The sequence below is a fragment of the Camellia sinensis genome, chromosome 7 (assembly GCF_055761805.1).
Source record: "Camellia sinensis isolate YWXY chromosome 7, ASM5576180v1, whole genome shotgun sequence".
In the NCBI taxonomy this organism is placed as follows: domain Eukaryota; kingdom Viridiplantae; phylum Streptophyta; class Magnoliopsida; order Ericales; family Theaceae; genus Camellia; species Camellia sinensis.
In genome coordinates, this window is record NC_138967.1 from 65,390,599 (window position 1) to 65,400,050 (window position 9,452).

A 9,452-nucleotide genomic window follows, 5' to 3' on the forward strand; every position below is an offset into this window, starting at 1 on the left:
CTATTTTTATTTTTTCCTTTTTTAATATTAAACCTAACTAATTCATGAGGCCTCTAGTTCATAAAACCCTGTAATATCCAAGTGTGCTTTCCTTTATAATATAAGATGCCAGAAATTAGATGCCTTGCCAAATTGACTGTATGGGTGGGCAAAATATTTTTCTTGTTAAAGCATAAAGAAGGACAATCTACCTCCAAAATAGCTACTTTCATGCCTGTTTATATTCCCCACTTTCCATTCTTTTTGTCCACTAATGCCTTTTGGCATATTCCAATATTGTTGTCCATTTTTAAAAGAAAGGTATTTTATTTTGCATTTTACAATATCATTATTTTTGGATGAGTATGAATGCATTTACCAAACCGAAACAAATTAAACCTTGTGTCTCAATCAAATCAAGTGGGGGTGGCTACATAATTTTTTTTTTTTTTTTTTTTTTTGTGGTCATTTAGCTCTATCAAAGTTTGTATGTTCTGTTAAATTAAATAAATTTATATTTTCTTTGATTGTGGTGAGTATGCATCAGATGTCAGCTCAAGTCTTCCATGTTAAGTAGTTCTCTCTCTATTCCTACCATTTCATGAATATATTCATTTCTAATCTATCTTTTTTAGTTTTACCACAAATCTATCCAAAGCATTCTCATCTCAGTTGCCCAACACTTTCTTCTACAAAGCAGAATTGCTAGCCTTCTATTGAGTATGAATGCATTTAATAGAGTAAAATAGAGGGATGGTTTTGGAAATTCAGACTATATTAGTTGGTTATGAACACAGTTAATGCATATCCCCTTAAAAATGTAATCAGTGGCTTATTAAATACAGCCACATCACCCGCATGTTTTTGTGTGCACATGTAGATGCAACTTCTTCTTAAACACACTTTTAACTATTCTCGAGAAGTTAACAGAGACTGGTGGATGACTATGAATGTGCATTGCGACAATTGGGTCATTAATCATTACATTGGATTCCAACCTCAAGTATACAGTTGTTCCCTACTGAAACAGCGAAATGCAGAAATTGCTCTCTTCATTTTTACATTATCAAAACTAGACTTTGCGAATGTTGTGCCCTCTTTCTATTGGCTTCTTGTGCATTGCTGATGTTGCGACTTTTTGGCAATTTACTAGTTTTAAGTTTCACTTCACCAGTGTGAAAGATATTGTTTAATTGTCTTGGTTGGGTTAGTCTGTTCTCTATTGTCATTGCATGATTTGATATTTTGTGCGTGTACCATAGATTTTTACAGACACACCATCATGCTTAAATCTGAGATGTGGTTATCTTGTTAGTAAATATATGCACATGCACTTCTGTTGATTTGATATGGACTTAATTGACATTTAGAACCTGGAGTAATTGGAATTGATTGATATTTACTTCCATTTTGGGGAATCCTTTTTATTTTTAATCCTCCAGAATATATCATTTCATGGTAATTTGATGACCAATATATTTACATTGCGCCATTTAATTTATCATGATTTTTTTTTGATTGTTTAAAAGTCTCTGTGGTTGAGGTATTCACAGGTTTAGTCTTCTATGGTAGGAGATGAATATTTAAAGTGTATTATCATATGGAATTTCAGTAGGTTGGTTGTTACAGTACAATTTTGTTGTTGATGGAAACTTGAGGGTCCAATTGTCTTCTAATTTTGATTGTGATATCATTAAGCTACTTTTTCTTATCTTCTAACTGATTGATCTTTGAAATATAAAGGACGATGTTAAGTATATATACATATATGTATTTATATAGATATTGTAACTTACATTGGCATCTAATGTAGGTGCGTTTGATTGGGTATTGCGTAGAGGGCTCTCTTTTTCTAGTCTATGAATTTATCGAGAATGGCAATTTAGATTGAAGGCATTGTATGACAAATTTAATTCTAGAATTGAATATAAGACTCACCTTGTTTTTGTCTCATTGTTAAATTGTGAACAAATAATATTTCTATGTACTCTCAGCCTCAATTCATCATATTTACAAGTAGAAAGAGAACTTGTAATTTAAGTTGCCAATGATTGAGGAAAACATTGTTGGTAGAGCTAACTATCTTCTGCTCTTCATGTTTATGCAATCTATAATTATTCTGTTTGTCAGGTATTTGTGCTAAATTTAATTGAATTACTTGATGCAGGTTTTGGTTGTAGGTGGTGGTGATGGTGGAGTTCTTAGGGAAATCTCTCGCCACAATACTATTATATAATTCCGAACGCCATAATTAAGTGATCCCATAGTTAAGTTTGAAGTTGCTCGTAAGGTAATTGAAACTCTTGTTGCAAATCACTGATTTGCCATAGAGATAGGTCATTGACATAGTTTTATTTTGATTATTTTAAGATAAACTAATACATTTAAGTGCATTAAATTTTCAAGTCAAGTTTGATATATGTTTTTGCAGATTTTGTTGAGGGAATAGTTGATATGATCGAGCGGTTGATGTTGGGAGCCAAAGATTATGTTGCTCCTCTTCTTCTTTTTTTTTTTTTTTTTTGAAGACTTGAATTTTTTAGTACAATGTATTTAAAGATGATTAATGGATAATGTCTATTATAAATTTAATTAATTTGTTAATTTTGTTATTTTTCATTTACAAAAAATTGTTTGGTGCTTGTAATTGATTTTTTTGTTGTAGCAAACCCATATATGATATTTTTTAATAAATAATTATTTGCGACAGTAAAACAATGGTCGCTAAAAGTGTTTTTTTTATATTTTTATTTTTTTTTGCGACGGCAAAATAACTGTCGCAAAAAGTCTTTTGCGACCCCATGTGTAGTCGCACAGGCCGTCGCAAAAAGTCTTTTGCGACTGTATTTTTATTATTTGCGACGGCATGTGACGGTCGCAAAAAGTATTTTTTTTAGTAATGAATGTTATTAATCACACTTAAAAGATGTGATGTAAATATTTTTAATCTCACTTAAAAGGTGTGATCGAAATGTTATTAATCACACTTAAAAAGTGTGATTAAAAATGACCTTTTTTAATCACACTTCAAAAGATCACACTTAAAAGGTGTGATCTAAATATTTTTAATCACACTTAAAAGATGTGATCAAAATATTTTTAATCACACTTAAAATGTGTGATCTAAATATTTTTAATCACACTTAAAAGATGTGATCTAAATATTTTTAATCACACTTAAAAAGTGTGATTAAAAATGACCACTTTTAATCACACTCCCAAAGATCACACTTTAATAAAACTTAAAAGGTGTGATTAAATAACATACATCACACAAAAAAAGTGTGATCTTTATTTGTTTTTGTAGTAGTGCCTCGTTTGGAGGAATCAGATGTGATTGTACCTTTTGTTATTCAGCCGAAGATGAAAAATACGCCGATCTTCTCCAATGCTTCGGTAATCAAAGATCCAGCAGTTGCACATAGTTTGGCGACGCCCGTTTCACTGCCTGCTGATAAGGCAACTTTTCGAGTGGAGCCGGATCTAGTTGCAATGGCATTGGCCTCGCAATCGGCTCTTTTGGTACATATCTTGACTCTGTCTTTTCTCCTTACACATTATTTTGGTTTTAACTTCCTGTTTTACCGACCGTCGGAAGGATAGCCGACATGGGCCGTCGCTATCATGATGCCGTGGAGCAGATTGGCCGTTTACAAGCGAAGGTTGAGGGCCAAAGGAGTAGGGCGCAGATCGAGGGCGCTGGTGCCGAGGCCGAGTTGAAGAGAGCCCGTAATGCTGAAGATTTGAGATCGGTCGCCGAGGAGAGGGCGAATGCGAGCGACGCCGCGCTTAAATTGGCCCAGGAGGCAAATTATAAATTGAAGGCTAAGTTAGAAGAGATGAAGGCGGCGAAGAAAACAGCTGACCAGAAGGTTTCCAGCGCATTTGATGCCGGAAAAAAATCTTCTTGTGATGAATACGTAGATGACGTCCCCAAGTTTAAGAATCGGGGCTTTAAACACGGCTGGCTCAAAGCCCTTGCTGCCACTAATGTGTCTTTGGCTGCGCCAATTCCATATGAGCAAGTGGATGTTGAGCAGCTGGAGTCTGATTCTGATGGCTGATTTCAAAGGCGCTTGTTTTTTGTTTTAGGATTTGCGTGTATTTTTCAGCTTTTTATAGTTTTTTGCTTTGTAATTTTCATATGTAAAATGGTTACAATTTGTGCCCAATTTACTTAATGGAAATTCATTTTGTACCTCGTTGTTACTGATGAATGGAATTGCTTTGGGTCAAATGTTGTATAATTGCCGACTAAATGATTAGGACGTTTTAAAAGCCAAAAATTAGTGAATGAACTGGCTGCGGCACATATCGATCGGCATGAGGTCAGGGTATGCGGCCGACTAGATTAATAAATCTGCCCTTGCCCCAACCAGTGCATGAACTTCAAAGGCATTGACCAAAATTGCCGTTTAGATAGTTAGGCCGTTTTAAAAGCTAAAAATTGGTGAATGAACTGGCTGCAGCACATATCGATCAGCATGAGGCCAGGGTACGCGGCCGGCTAGATTAATAAATCTGCCCTTGCGCCAGCCAGTGTACACTACAAGAAATTGCACTTTTAGCAACCACTTTTGGCAACGATACCAATTTTTCATAGCAAAAAGTATATTTTTGGCGACACAATGATCAATTTCGTTGGTAAAAGTAGACCTTTAACGACGAAATTTACTATCGTTGCTAAAAATGTATAATATTCACTAGGCGCCTAAATTTTTGGTTGGCGCCTAAATTTTGAAAATTTTAGCGACGAAGGTTAATTTTTGGCAACGTGATAAGCGTTGCTATTAGTCTATTTATTTTTGGCGACAACAAGTTGGCGTTGGCAAAGAATTAAACATTTAGCGATGACAAAATTATTCCTCGTTAAAAGTTGAGATGGCTTTGATTTTCTAAAACTTGTTTCAAATTTCTTTTAAAAGATTAAAAATTAGTTTCATGAAAATTTTTAAAAATCAAACAGTTTGTTTGGTTTTGTTTTTTAGCATTCACTTTTTAGAAAATTCTAATTTTTTTTTCCGTATTGTTTTTATTTTTATCAATGTTTTTTAATATTTTAAGCAATTGTTTTAATTTTTAGATACACCTAACATAAATACATTTAAAAATTATAATTTTAGTTCTTTTTAAAAAAAAATTAACTAAAGATAAAAAAAAAACAAAAAAACCAAAATTCAATATATTTTTTGTATTTATTAATTTTTTAAAATATTTTTTCACAAATATTTTACTTTTTGAATACATCTAAGTAAGGTGTATCTAAAAAAGTAAAAAAATACTTAAAAATTTAAAAATATTCACTAAAAATAAAAAAATACGAAAAACAAAAAAAAGTCAATTTTTAAAAAATTGAATTTAAAAAATTGAAACCAAACAAACTGAAAAGTACTTATCAATTTTATATAATTATGTAAAGTATATGAATAATTTTTAATTTTAAAATATATTTAAAAAGAATAAAAAGTTTTTTTTTGGATGAGTTTAAAAAAATAATAATAATAAAATAGAAAGTTGAACTCAAACCATGACCTTCTTTTTTACCTTCCCTCCCAATTTCCCATCTCTGTTTTTTTTTTGCTGCTAGGTAAAACCCCTATTCTATCTCCACGATTTTCACTTTGCACAGCCATTCTCTCACGATTGGAAATTCTCTCCCTCTCACAATCACATGCCCGCATAGGTATTTGTCGACCGTCGGGTTTTCGCCATTTACCGTTGCTGTACTACACCATCGCCTCTTCATTCTGGCTCGGTAGGTTCGTCCCCTCTTTGCTCTGTATTCTACTTCTCTCTCTCAATTTGTTATCTGATTCTCTGCTCTATTTGCTTTGTAATTCGTTCATTTCAGTTATTTGTTTCTTTGTCAAGGGTTCCTAGCATAACCTGTAATTCTATCTGCTTTCTATTGAGTTTTGAACTGGGGGAGAACCATTATATCTCTAGCTCCTAGTTGGATTGCCAGGCCTTTTTAAAGATTTTTTTGTTCTTGCTTATTTTACGATATTTCTTATTAGATTGCACTGTAGGAACTATGTTTCTGGTTGAATTGATAAGATTGATTCTTTTCAATTCATATTATTATTCTTTGATGCTATCTTTTTTTCTGCTTTGTATTTCTTTTCTGAACTTTATTCTTTTCCAAACTTTATTATTATTATTTTTTTGAATGTTTGCTTTTTTTTCTCTGTTGGGTTGTTTGCAATTTGTGGTTTAGTTGATGGGTTTTTTAGATTTATTAAAACCCTAGGATTAAATTGGTAATTTTTGTTCTTATGGTTGGGTTTTCAATTTTTTTCGATTTTTCTCTGTTGGGTTGTTTGGAATTAGAAGAAAATATATATTTTATTTAATATGGTTTAAATTGTTTTTGCTTTCAACTCAACCATGCACATTTGCCTTAAGTCTCAGCTCTACTTTGTTGTATCATTTGGACCCTAGAATCAAATGGGTGATTTCAATTATTGTGGGTTTTGATTGTTTTATAATGAATTTTGATGATGCAATATGAATATAAAAATAATAATAATAGTAATAATAAAAAGAAAAGAATTTAGGTCACATCAGTACAAGTAAAGAAAAAAAAGGCCAAATAATTTAGAATATATGATGATGGTTCATAATCACTGAACAAGAATTGGGCTGTTGGAAAATGGTGAAATTTTCTGTGACAAGAACAAATTTTTTTGAGTCCACTGAAGATTCCAAATATCATGTTGCTTGTATTAGCTGTTAAATGGGAAGAGGTATTTGATTTTTTTGAAGATTTGACTGACCAATTAGTCTTAAGAGCTATGTTGTTTGGAAGTCTTTTACTGACAAGAAATTTATGAGAAAGCAATTGAGTGGTTCTTTTATTCTTTAATTGCTATTTTCTTTTTTCTTATTTAATTTTTATTTCACTGTCTTTTAATTTCGACATAGTTAACTGTCTTGATTATGCAAGCATGGCTCCTTGCTCTAGTTATTTTGCTTCTTGTTGAGATGGCTTTGGGTATGGTTGCAGATTAAACCAACTAGTTCAGTTCTTATTGTTTATAATAGCAACTGATACAACTGTGTGGTATTCTCATCACATTCCTAAGGTTGAGTGATATGATATCACTTCCAACTTTGTAAAGAGGCATCTTAATTCTCTTTATTGACTTAATTCTTTCCTGCAAGATAAATGTTTCCTTTTCCTAGATCTTGATTCATATCTTCATTTATAAATCTAGCTTTGTCTTGATCTTGAATAGCAGCCAGTGCAAGCTCACTTCCCAATACTTACAAAGGGTGCACCATAAAAAATAAAAACAAAAATCTTAATTACAAACCCTTAGGATTATGTTATGAATTTTTTTCTCTCCAAATTTTGTTACCAATCATTGTGGTCTATAGTGGGGAAGGAAGAGTGGGTTACGGTGGTAAAGGAAGCATGCTATGGTCTGTTGCATCTGACGACAAAACATAATGATTTTATTTTATTTTTCCTATGTGTGTATCTTCTTTGGGCACTTAATTACCATTTGAAGGTCATAGTTATAACAGAGAAATTGCCATCTGCTATAATGTATCCTTTGAGCTCAGCAGGGTAGCCCGCAACGGATATTCTTGTCTATAATAATGAAATCTCCATAGTAGCCACTGTTTTGCTTTCTTGTCTTTCTTTTTTCCTTTTAGTATTTTATTGAACATTACTATCAAAGGGTCATAATAAATTTTATTGCTCGTACATTAGAAATCTTGTTGCAAAAGTCCTTTTAAGCATGCTTTTTTTTTTTGAGGGGGGGGGGGGGGGTGTTGGGTTTAACAAGGCCCAATAAGACTTTGTTCTGCTTGATTTGACCTGGCTTTGGTCCTTCATGGCCTTCCTGTTCAAATGTCTAGCTTGCTTAACTTTTTTGTGGTTCACTATCTGTTAGACATTGTGTTTATGCTTCCACTGAATTGCAAATTAAACTTCATGTTAGTGGAAGGAACAATACTTTTCATAAATTTCCTACTAATATCAGTTAGCACAATGTACAAGAAAATGCTCGGTTTCTGGGCAAGTCATCGCAATTCTGAAATAAGAGATGTACTAGCAAGTGAATGGGAGAATGACACAGAACTTGATATCCAGAACAACAGAATAACTAGAGGCACTGGACATTTGGTATACCTACAGAAATTCTATACCACAAAATTCTGCATATGCTCGGGTAGTTCACAAGTCAACAATGATCACATAGCAGACTCTATTCATCACGGATGTGTACCTGGTAAAAGAAATATATACTCACCTAAACTTTTTATACAGAGCGCTTGTATAAGAACAACCTGTCTTGAATTTTGTTTTCTAAGCAGTTTTTTTTCTCTCCAAATTATCTTATTTTTACTTATCAAATAATTGAACTTTATTTTGTAGATTGATTTAGCAATGTTTGGTGATGAACTATTGTGTCAGATACAGGTAATTTATTGTCTATTTTTCTCTTGTTATGCTAAGAAATTATTTGAACTTCATTTTCCCCCTGTGTTACTATTGCTGCTTGGGATATTTTTCTTTTCTGTCAATTCTTTAACTCAATTCTGTTGAGATTTCTTCATGCATTTCCCTTAAATCTCAACCCTCTAAATTTGCAAGTTTAAATTTTCATTTATGACAATATTAATAATAAAAAAAATTCTTTTTCTTTCTTGAATGTAGGTTGTTGAAGATGGAGATTATGATCTTGCTCAAGTGCTAACTGGAAATGAGAAGACGCTTGTTCACATGCATTTGCATATTGTCATTGGTGATGCTATAGTTGCATTAAACACAACGTTCCAATTGGGATTGACTTGATTTTATTTATTTTGTACTTGGTTTAGCTTTAGGTATTGTTGTACATAAACTTAAATTTTGGATTGTAAGAACACATGGGCTATTGTTGTTATCATAAATAGAATTTATTTATTTATTTACAAATATTTGGATGTCAATGAATTAAAGTGTGGATATTATTTAATAACTTTTTATTGGAAAGTAGTTTGTTATTTGTGATGGTAATTTTTGCTATCCCAAATACCAAATTAATTTTTTTTTATAAAACAATTAGATGTTTTGCCGACGCAATCAAGTTGTCGCCAAAAGTATCATTTTTACCGATGCAAATTTGAGTCGGCAAAAGTCACACATAATCATCTTATTTGAACCACTTTTGCCGACGCAATAGTAAATTGGCGACGATAGTTGAAGGCTTTTGCCCACAAAGATGTTTGTCGCTAAAGACATACTTTTGGCAATGCAATGAATTTTTTGTCGGTAAAAACTTTTCCCGACACACTTTTGGCAACGGGTTGCCAACGAAGCTCTATGGGTTGGCAAAGCTCTTTGCCGACGATTTTTACCTTTTGGCGACGTATTTTGTTGCGTTGCCAAAACTGTTTTTTGTTGTAGTGGTATGAACTTCAAAGGCATTGATCAAAAATTGCCATTTAGATATTTAGGCTGTTTTAAAAGCCAAAAA

The 9,452-nt window shown here is 32.5% G+C and overlaps 1 long non-coding RNA gene across 3 annotated transcripts; it reads left to right on the forward strand.

Annotated features, from left to right (window-relative positions):
• Positions 1 to 5,567: 5,567 nt before the first annotated feature.
• On the forward strand, positions 5,568 to 8,911 carry LOC145795135 (uncharacterized). 3 transcript variants are annotated; one of them, XR_014335427.1, is made up of 4 exons: positions 5,568 to 5,738; positions 7,978 to 8,222; positions 8,369 to 8,413; positions 8,651 to 8,911. It is a non-coding gene; the product is annotated as an uncharacterized LOC145795135 (long non-coding RNA). The 3 variants fall into 3 exon arrangements; XR_014335426.1 differs by having other exon boundaries at positions 5,568 to 5,734; XR_014335425.1 differs by lacking the exon at positions 5,568 to 5,738 and having other exon boundaries at positions 7,738 to 8,222.
• The last annotated feature ends 541 nt before the right edge of the window (positions 8,912 to 9,452 follow it).